This window comes from Micropterus salmoides, unplaced genomic scaffold, assembly GCF_014851395.1.
Source record: "Micropterus salmoides isolate LMB-PRFRI ecotype aquatic unplaced genomic scaffold, ASM1485139v1 Ms_hic_scaffold_4, whole genome shotgun sequence".
Classification (NCBI taxonomy): domain Eukaryota; kingdom Metazoa; phylum Chordata; class Actinopteri; order Centrarchiformes; family Centrarchidae; genus Micropterus; species Micropterus salmoides.
Window position 1 is genome coordinate 40,194,854 of NW_024043372.1, and position 10,045 is coordinate 40,204,898.

General features: G+C 48.1%; 1 long non-coding RNA gene across 1 annotated transcript; it reads left to right on the top strand.

The window, feature by feature from the left end:
- On the top strand, positions 1–354 carry LOC119885754. Its single transcript, XR_005441386.1, has 2 exons — positions 1–92; positions 172–354. It is a non-coding gene; the product is annotated as an uncharacterized LOC119885754 (long non-coding RNA).
- The last annotated feature ends 9,691 nt before the right edge of the window (positions 355–10,045 follow it).

Here is a 10,045-nt window from a genome sequence, read left to right on the forward strand (position 1 = left end):
TGTCCTAGATGCTACACGTATGATTCTCCTGTGATTACCTACCGTATCGGATGGTTCGCAATTTCTTTCGTTGGATTGCTGTCACTTGCAGGGTAAGCCCGATGCATTGTATTCGCAGATAAACAGTAATACCTTATGTAGACACTTACGCTTATGTATTTGTCTCCCTAGGTGTATTCTAGGGTGCTGCTTGTGTCCCCTCGTACTGAAGAGCTGCAAGGATGAAGTTCACTGCTGTTCTAACTGTAATATGCGCCTTGTTGTAACCTAACAGTAAATGTCAACCGTATGTTTTACTTGGTGCATGTGGTGTAACCTGCCTGATTCACAATAAAGAAAGTCATGTATACATGATCATGTGAGCACACGTTTTTATTGACACACGATGTTACAGCGCTTTCGTTTACTGAAACAATGATAACACAAGTTATGAAACAAACACAAGGGTTACAATCACATACACATGCTCTCTGTATCGTTGCTATTATCCGGGTAGGACATCTATACACATATCGACCTCTGTCAGTGTAACAAGAGGGCGATGAAACACTGTCCCTCTCTGATATAACGTAGATACACATGTGATTGATCACCAAAGGAATAGCGGCTCGATCCGCTAAACACATCCTTTGATAGTAGCAAAGCAATTCCGTTTAAAGCGTAATACAGACATTTCTATGTAACCTGGATGCAGGTTAGGAACCAATCTTGCTTATCAGGAGAGGATTGTGTGATCAGACACACTGATTAAAAAACTTTCGAGCGATTAAAAAACTTCTTGGCAGCCAGGTGATGAAGCGGGACCAGCGTAGCTGCTTCAAGTAAATGAACCCCGATGGGAGTGGTGTGATACGTTTATAGTTTGTACATCACAGTAAAGACCAATTAAACATAACACGCGTCCGTGTATCCCTTATATATGAAGTGTACTGTGGTACATATTGATTAAACATGTAAGAGAGCTTTAGAAGATCCACGTTCCTGTGCAGATGTAGAGGCACGTACTGTTTATGTGATTCCTTCACACGAACCCGGTCAAGCCGAGCGCGTGAGAGTTGAAATTGTTCACTCTGTTCATATACTCCCGAGCCTGACCGAGCTCATGCGCGTCTCTCGCATCTCTCTGTGCGTCAAGGCCAGACTTTTCGTTTTTCCCCTTGAGAATGAACGAAGTCATCACCATAGATATCACGTACATTATGTAGATTATGATGTTGAACACAGCAATCGCACATTCTACATTGTGCATCCTCCGAGCATCGCTCATCATGGGTCTGTATAGCAACTCCATACAGCCCGCGATCACGGCCATGAACAGCTCCAAGTTCATCATGATCAAGCGCGAGCACCGTTTTCGTACTGGTAGGACCGGTACCTCCGTAGGAAGACACTTCCGAATCGTCCAGCTTACGTTTGCTCTTAGCCGCGAAGTAACTAAGTACTATGCTCACGACCATCGCCAAACAACCCAGTGTAATGAGAGCTATACCCGCGTGTATGTACACATAATCGTATTCATCGTCATCGGATCGAGTCCTCGTCTCATACTGGTCATCGATGAAATACAAAATGTTGTTCGGAATGTCAGGAATCCCACGATGAGAGAAGTGATCACAGCGATCGCGGCTCCCAGTTTACCTCTGAACCGCGCGGTGCTGAGGAAGGCCCGAGGAGAGAATCTAGTCGCGAACAGGTCTTTACCCGAGGAGACCAGGTTATCGAATCCGCTCAGTCCGGTCTTCTTACGGTTCATGGCGAGCTCTGATAGGTTCTGTTTATTATGTATTTACTCACGGTCTAGTCTAGACTGAATGCGTGTTCCACTTGCGCGCAAACGCTTAGATGGGAATGTTAGAACGTTTAATACAATGAAGCTTGAGGAACCCGCGATAGAATTTCGCCATGCTCCCGGAGTGTTATTCGCGAAATCTACCCTCGAAGAGCGTTGGTATCGAGTTCGCGGCATCACGAAAACGTTGGACACCGTGATATGCTGCAGAAAGCGGGTATCGGGGCATAACATGATAACGATGGACTTGTACACCAAGGTCATACGGGACTTAAACGAGAATCCGGACAGCGCATTGGAATGGATACCGGATTACATTGACAGCTTGAACGCACCCGAAAGCAAAGGTCCTGTGATTAGGGATACTATACTGCGATTGCACAAGTACAAAGCGCTCACCCCTGAAGCTTGCAGACGCGCGTGGGACGATAACAATATGTCTGCGAGTTTGGGAACTCTGGTAGACGCACAGTGTAAGAGCGTGTACAACGGGAAGAGAGCTTTGAGCGAAGCGGGTCCCGTAGCTCGCTTGGTTCTCACGCAGCTAAAGGCTTTGCGCCTAACGCCCATTTGCGCGGGCCTTAAAGTCGCTGGAATCCCGAGACCGGACACGTTTGGGAAACCCGGGCGTTACACGTATCACAACCAGTGCACGCGAGGCTGCACGAGCATAGGTGCGAATTGGGGATTTTACACCGAGGTCGATCTAGTTGCGCATGATACTGTACAAAACACCGTGGCATTGTTAGAATTGAAAACCAAGAATACCGATATTATAGACCAAGCCACGTTGTGGCGGTACAACACGCAGCTCTGGCTCACGTGGGTAATGTTCTCGCTCACGTACCCGAGTATGGCAGAGCGATCCGCTGCGTATCTAGTTATAGTAAGACCGGGTACCAATAAAGTGACAATGAGACAGTGTTTGAAACCCACCCTGTCTAAAACGCTACGAAAGAAGTTCCCTTGGCTGAATTGCTTCTGTTCTCAAGTATTAGAGTGTCTGGCACCTACGTGCGTGAATATGCGAATCGAGACGAGTCTCGCTCGAGCGAGTTCCCGTTCGGATGGTACAGTGAGCAATGTCCAAGGTGACCAGTCCGACTTATGCTATAGAAACATCATGTTCAATCAAGAGAAGGCGAAACGCGGAGCTCGTGTCACACGAACTTGCGTGAAAGAGGATAAGTGAGGTCACGGAGGAAGGGGGCGTGTGTGTATAGACTTCGATTAAACGAACACGGGGACCCTTGCATATAAGTACATTTCTTCTCACTAAATCCTCAAGCTTGTTCTTCTGTACACTCTAGGTTTTGATACACTGTTCTGTTACTTTACCCGGATGAGCTGACATGGGATTGAAACACAAAGCCATCCACGCGATGCTCGCGAATCCGCATCTGGCTCCGTTTGAGATGGTAGATAGACCTACCCGTAGACAAGACTGGATTGTCATCGATCATCTTATGACAATCTACAGAGTCAAAGAAAGCGACCTTGTGGAAAACGAACCGAGAGTTTCCATATTGAACATGGCGCGGACTCTAGCGAGTTGCTACGTTTCGGAAAGTAAGTTCGCACACGGGATCGTGCTAGTGAAAGACGGAGCTAAAGCCCACAAGCCATCCGTTAGAGATACGCGCCTTAAACATGTCCACGCGCCTCACATAGATTTTTGCAAACGAAATCTATGTGCTATAGAATACGCGATGATGTACATCCTGGCTGATATGGGTATGAAAGACAATTTCTTTCTCGTAGTCGGATCTAAGATACAGATCGAAAACGAGAACGAACCTTGTCACGGAGCCGATAATTTGATTACCTTCCATCGCACATATCTAGAGGACCAAGAAAAGGAACAGGAATGCCTGCGGATCGAAACTACGGAGAGTGACATAGAGTCAGTGAACGTAAACGAACTCTCGGATGTAGACCCCGAGTATGCTAACGGGTCAATAGACAGACCCGCTGGAACGAACGGGGTGTTCCTGGCTACATTTGCGGACCCGGCAGATTCGCGCGTTACCTTATTACGGAACGCGTGTACAATGTGTCGCAGCACCGAAGCCGACCTGCTCACGGTGGAATTAGCCAACATCTTGAAAGGCGAGGTGACCGTGTCCACAGGAGATTCGGATGTAGTTGCGGTTCTTACAGCTTGCGGGAGACGAGGTCTGACATTACGAATGGATAACAAAAGTTACCCAATAGACCGTGACATGCACATGTCGAGCTTCGGAGAACTAGTGTTTAGCTGTCCGAACAGCTCGATATGTCCTCACCCCATGTTCGTTTCGAGCGAAGGCCGATTCAGGGTGTTATCCGACATTACTGGGGACGATGAATACATGTTCTCCGCTCATCGAACACGGCATTTAGATTTCGAGAACTTTATCAACGCGCACTCCTTTGACACCGAAGATGTTTGTCGTGGCATGTACGCGCACGGTATACGGGGTTCCGTAAATAGCGTGTTGTTACATTGGTTCTCTGAGGGTAGCACAGAAGACCGGTTATCCACGCTCAAGATCATCACGAGTAAGGGAAGTGTGTCATCGAAAAGAGTTGTTCAGATTCTAGAAATGTTGTACCCGAACAACGAAGATACCGAGGCTCAGCCACACGAAGCTGTCAACAAACGGAATAAGCGAAAGGTCGTGTGTCTCGATGACACTTTGAGCCTGGACAAAGATGCGAACCCTGGATTTGTTAAAGATAAGAAACGGCTCATTCATGGACTCAAGGGTTTGAGTGTATCTTATATGAACGGGACCGTTCCTCTCGGTAGTTACGGACGGTTCGCTAGGTTAAGCCGTTCGGGACGCTACGTATATCTACGCATGAAGGAACAGGTACTGGACTCCGAGCGTTTGAAGATGGAAATGTTACTGTTCATGATACTTTGCGGGACTGACTATAATTTCGTACCTTACGGTCTCGGGATTAAGAGACTGCTGATTGGAGCAGTTACAAACTACGAGTCGTACTCTTCTTGGTGTTCTACCGTGTCAAGTGCGCTTCGCGACGGTACTGAGGAAGACTGTTTGGAACTAGGGACTCGATTAGCGACTTTCACGAAGGTCCCGGAGGCTATCACGTTACAGCACTGGACCAGGGATCGATGTAACGTGATGTTTCTTACGATGAAATACGTGTTAGATCTATGGACTCTTAAGACTCCGAAGCCCGGACCTGGGTACGGATTTTCTGTGCAAGACGGAGCAGTACGTTTCGCGTTTCAACAGAATTAATTCTCTTCGAAGACTCATTCGCTTCAGGTCCCTGGATAAGTTTGTGTATTATCACAAATGGCAAAACGTTCACGGGTACTATACACGCTCGCACATTACATCGGAACGAACGTATGTTCGCTTTATTTTGTTTTGGTTGTTTTTGTATTTCGAGGATCCTCGCATCATGAAAGAATACCACAATCCCGGATCCGAGACAAGCAGTGAAATGACACCGTTGACCACGAACCCGAAGGGTGTTCACGATGCATTATCAAAGCTGTATCAAGAGTGGATTGAGCGCGCACCCTATAATGATATTTCTACGTACAGGTGCTGGCTCGAAAGCGCTCCGTTTCAAGGATACGATCTCTCTCACAGTAAGGAGTTATCGCGTATTGCGAAAGAAGATACAATTCGATCTGCCAGGGTTCTTCATACGAGTTCCCACGCTGACTGGTACCGTTCAGCGTACGATCACTACGGACTCGCTACAGCGAGTGGTTGGAACGAGCTCCCCTAGATCCGAGCGTGAGCTCGTATTACGAATGGTTACAATCTGCACCGATGTATGACGAAGCGCACACACTCACCTGTACGAGTGTAAAGACACAAGAGACTCGACACCCGTTCAATCGCGGGGTACCGGTTGTCAGATCGGACAGAGTGTCACGGATCAGACATACAGGGGACTGGACTGTGAAATATGTATCTCTATGATGTACACAGGGTTTCTTTGTGATACAATGCACGCTTTCTTTTTCTGTTTACTCTGCACGTATCCTGTATCATACACAATTCAATAAACTATACATTATGACACGTGACACGTTCCATTGTTTTTATTTGAAATAAACCACTGAACCTGCGTATGTGCACTATTGTCCTAACCCGCTCGAAAAACCCGAGATCGGAGACTGTCAGAGTACGAACGTCCTGACTTGCTCGATAAAAACCCTGAGAATGCACGTATTAAACGAGACTCGCCTTCTCTGGTTCTACACATCGAGCGTTACGTGGTATCTTAGTTTGGGAAGTGTTTGAGGTTTTGTGTAAAACAAAACAACAAGACACTTGACAACTGAAGATACAAACTTTATTATTTGTAACACCTTGTGATAGATACATGAATCTGTCATACAATTATTATACATGTTGATCTCGATGTACGTGTGAGGAACAATTCGAGTGTGTATACACATCAGTCAAATAAATGTACAGTCCGTATTCACACTACATGCAATGTGCAATCGCCACTATATTCGCTGTAAGCGTCCCGTACAGTGACTTTAGTAACGGGGTGTCTGGCATCATCCAAATCCCTTTGAATAGCAAGGCTCGACACTTGTCTGTTGATGTAAGCCGAAGCGTTAAGTTGCAAGCCAACATTTTCAGCCAAAGTCTGTACAGCTCCCATGAGTCTACACGCGTCGATGCGCCCCCGGAGAGCTCCGAGTAAATAACGTAGATCAGACCGCTGAGTCTCCATTGATTCAAGCTCGTTCCTTAACAATAGGCATCGTTTTTCGCCTCTGCTCGAATTAACAGCGTCCTTCAGAGAGGTTATGGTCCCATCCAGTTTCGAGATCGATCGGGCCACGGTGTTTATGGCCATGTCGAGCTCCGCCTCGTCTTTCTTCCTAATCAGAGTCAGAGCGTTCTCGTGTTCCATGGGATGCATGTACAGTGAGGTAAAGAAATTAATTCCGCATGTCAACACAAACTCGACTATGGTATAAATCCCCGTAGATATGTTACGAGACACTCGAACCCCTGGCATTCCGGTACGTTATTACATCGCTCGGCTCTACGCTTAACACTGTAGGTACCGGTTATAGCGGCTACTTTCGAAGATTCGGTTGAAGATGGGTGTAATTAAGCGTGCCGTGGTGTGAATCGGGTTACAAGCGAAGATTCCTGTTCCACTGATTCTGGGCGCGAGTCTGTCTACCAAAGTTTCTCGGGTCTCGTCCTTATTGCAAAGGAGCTTTATGTCCGAGGTGAGCCCTATACCATAAGTACCGCAGAAGGCCACACCGAGACCGGGTTGCATGATGTCCGTGGTATGTTTGTCACCGTTCACCCTGTCTACGGTATCCTTGAACGGATCGCCTATGGGCTCGAACATACCCTTCTCGAAGTCCACCGTGTACTGGGTAGCGCAAAACAGTTTGCTGTTACCCTCCTCCTTGTCTCTGTGCGTGCTAGTCTTTTTACGGGCGAATACGGAACTGAACGGTCTGAGCAGCGTTGGCATACATGTGTAAGCCGGTACGCGAGTCAGAGGATCCCGTGTTATAGAACCGTTCAGTCTATCAGAACGTCCGGTGGTAAAAATGTACGGTCTTCGGTATCCGCTCGCGCTGTCGGATTCCGGGCAGAATCCGTTGAAAGCGTCCGCGACCACCAGATCGAATGGGCTCCCCGTATTCAGGAGCACGTCGCCCCCTCTTACGTCTTTCATGTACAAGTTCGGAACGTATACACCGGGCGATTCTAGAGTCTCGGGGATTACCACAGATTCGCAATACTGATTCACGGTGTGAATCTGATGCGTGTTGTTACTAGTGGGTTGACACACGATACCCGTACCCAGTGTGTACAGAGCCGACTTTTGTTGCATGAGAGACACTCCGCAGCCAGTGAACCTGACGCCTCTGAATAATAGGTAGGACATACCCGAGTAATACGTAGTATCGTAGTGGTCTTGTATCACTTTGTGTGTCAGTAAGGTACTGTAATGGATCCCGAGTAGCACCTTCGCGAGCACGTTGTTGATACCCGAGAGCTTCTGAAGTCTAATCGCCCACATGTAAGTCACCACGGCGGTGGGGCTGAATCCAACGTGTCCGTTGCATTTGGAAGCTGTAAGTGCGAAGGATTCGCTTACATCGGTGTAGCCCTCGGGTTGCTCCTTAGCAAAAACACACGGGGTCCAGAGTTGCGTAACAGATAACGCGAGCTCGTTCTCTGTATCTACATCGTGATTCAGAGCGTCTGGTAGCGCTCCCTCAACACGGTCAGGGCTCTCATCCCGGCAATAAAGCCTAGCTCCCAATAGTGGGAGAATCACCCAGTACATGAGATTGCAATAATCCGCGTCTGCCGATGTAAACCCGTTTGGATAGGCATTGCACCCTGTGCCATTCATGTAGAAACACGAGGGCATGCTAGCCAGCACGGAGTTGGTTCTGTCCCCTAGCACGCTGTTGAACAATCCCAATAGTCCGTAAAACAAGTTCTCGAGCTGCACCAGAACGGTCGATTCGTCTTTAGTGATATCATCTTTCTTCGCGAGATGCTTACGTATAGCTACAGCGCATATCGGATCCGAAACCCAAGACCAATACAGTCTACCCCTGGTCCACCCGTCGGGCAATGTAAGATCCTTTCCATTCATAATGTCATTCCTAACCTGTATCGCATTACGTACACCATCACCGTAACGAAGTCCGTATTCTATCAATTCCAGATTACGTAGACCGTCCTTAGCCCGGTCCGCGTCCCCGAAACGAGCTAGTAATTCGCTGCCGATTTGTGCGAATTCGTTTTCGATACTGTTCATGGGGGACGAGTTGAAGAGAGCCACTCTGGGTCTAACGATCCACTGCTGAATCGCTGCGTTAGCACTCGACGCGTCCTGAATCTGAGGCACTACCATGTTCCGTGTAACTCCAACAGAGAAGCTGGGTTCTTTATCTTATCGTACCAAGACCTACTATGGCCGAGAGCGAACAGGTCTCGGATCGATATCGCGTTCGGGTCGCTTCTCATCAACGCGTTGACATCGCATTGTAACTTCTGCCTGCGCTGCTTTGTGAATAGCTCCTTCGGATTTCCTATAGGGTGCAGATCTCGTAGGGTCACACTCGTGACAGCTCCGTCGTATTGATGTATGTACGAAGTCGAAGGGGATCTTCTCGCGAGCTGCTTGTAGTTGATTTCATCAGAGTCCGCGGCTGAGAGCACATGCGAAGGGTCAATCTGGGATACGGCGGGTGCCGTGCAACCCACAGTGAAGTATTCCCATTTGAAGCCTTGAGTATTGCTAAACGCTTTGTGCTCGGTAGAAGTGTCACGGTTGCTACCGTGCTCCATCTGAACCCCGTCTACGTGCACGATCGGAATCTTGTCGGTTGGACCTCCTCCGAGTTTCACGTAGTTCACAGTCATGTCAAAGGAGTTGTCCTGAAAACAGGATTCGTTGGTGAAAGGCAGATCTTTATCACACAGGGCGCTCCGATTCATCTCCTGCATGGTAAACGCGTAACCGTCTCCTGGTTTACTAGTTTCGTTGACCATGGTGTACACAATGAACTCTGGAGTGAGCCTCGTGGGTTCGCTTACAATGTAGGTGCCTAGCCCGTTAAGGCTTTTTTGCGAAATAACTCTGAACAGAGTATCGCCCACAACGAGAACCTCACCGCGATCGCTCCTGAGAACCCTGCGTGCATTCTCCAGTGCGCATACAAAGGAGGCAGGTTGTACGTTGATCATACCGCACATGAGTTCTGACATGGTCAATATAGAATCCAATTTCTCAGCGCGCCCAGAAGTTCTAGTTCTTTGCGCGACCCTGTCGGTCAAGGTGGGCTGAGCGGCGCAGTATCTAAGTACCTCGATGGTTCTAGTGAGTTCCCACGATGTACTGACCCTGTCCAACTCCCTTCGGATCAGTTCCTCTGCCAGAGATGGTACGGTGACACTGAGTAAACTCCCGAATTGCATAGTTACCACCTTGGAGGTGTGTTGAAACACTTGACTGTACTCTCTGGTCTGGACTCCGTTACCGACAGTATCGTACGTACCCTGTTGAGCCTCTCTCTGATCCGTGATCACGTAACGCTTACTAAACTTAGTGCCCGTGGGCACAGTTTCGTCGGGGACCAGCATCTTGTAGACGAACCCGGAGAGCAGATGACTGGTTTCTTTCTGTTGTCTAAATAAATTCACTCCCATGTAAGCCTGAGAGATCATCACAGTCACATCAGCCGATATCGAAGTATTGCTGGCGGAGGCTCGG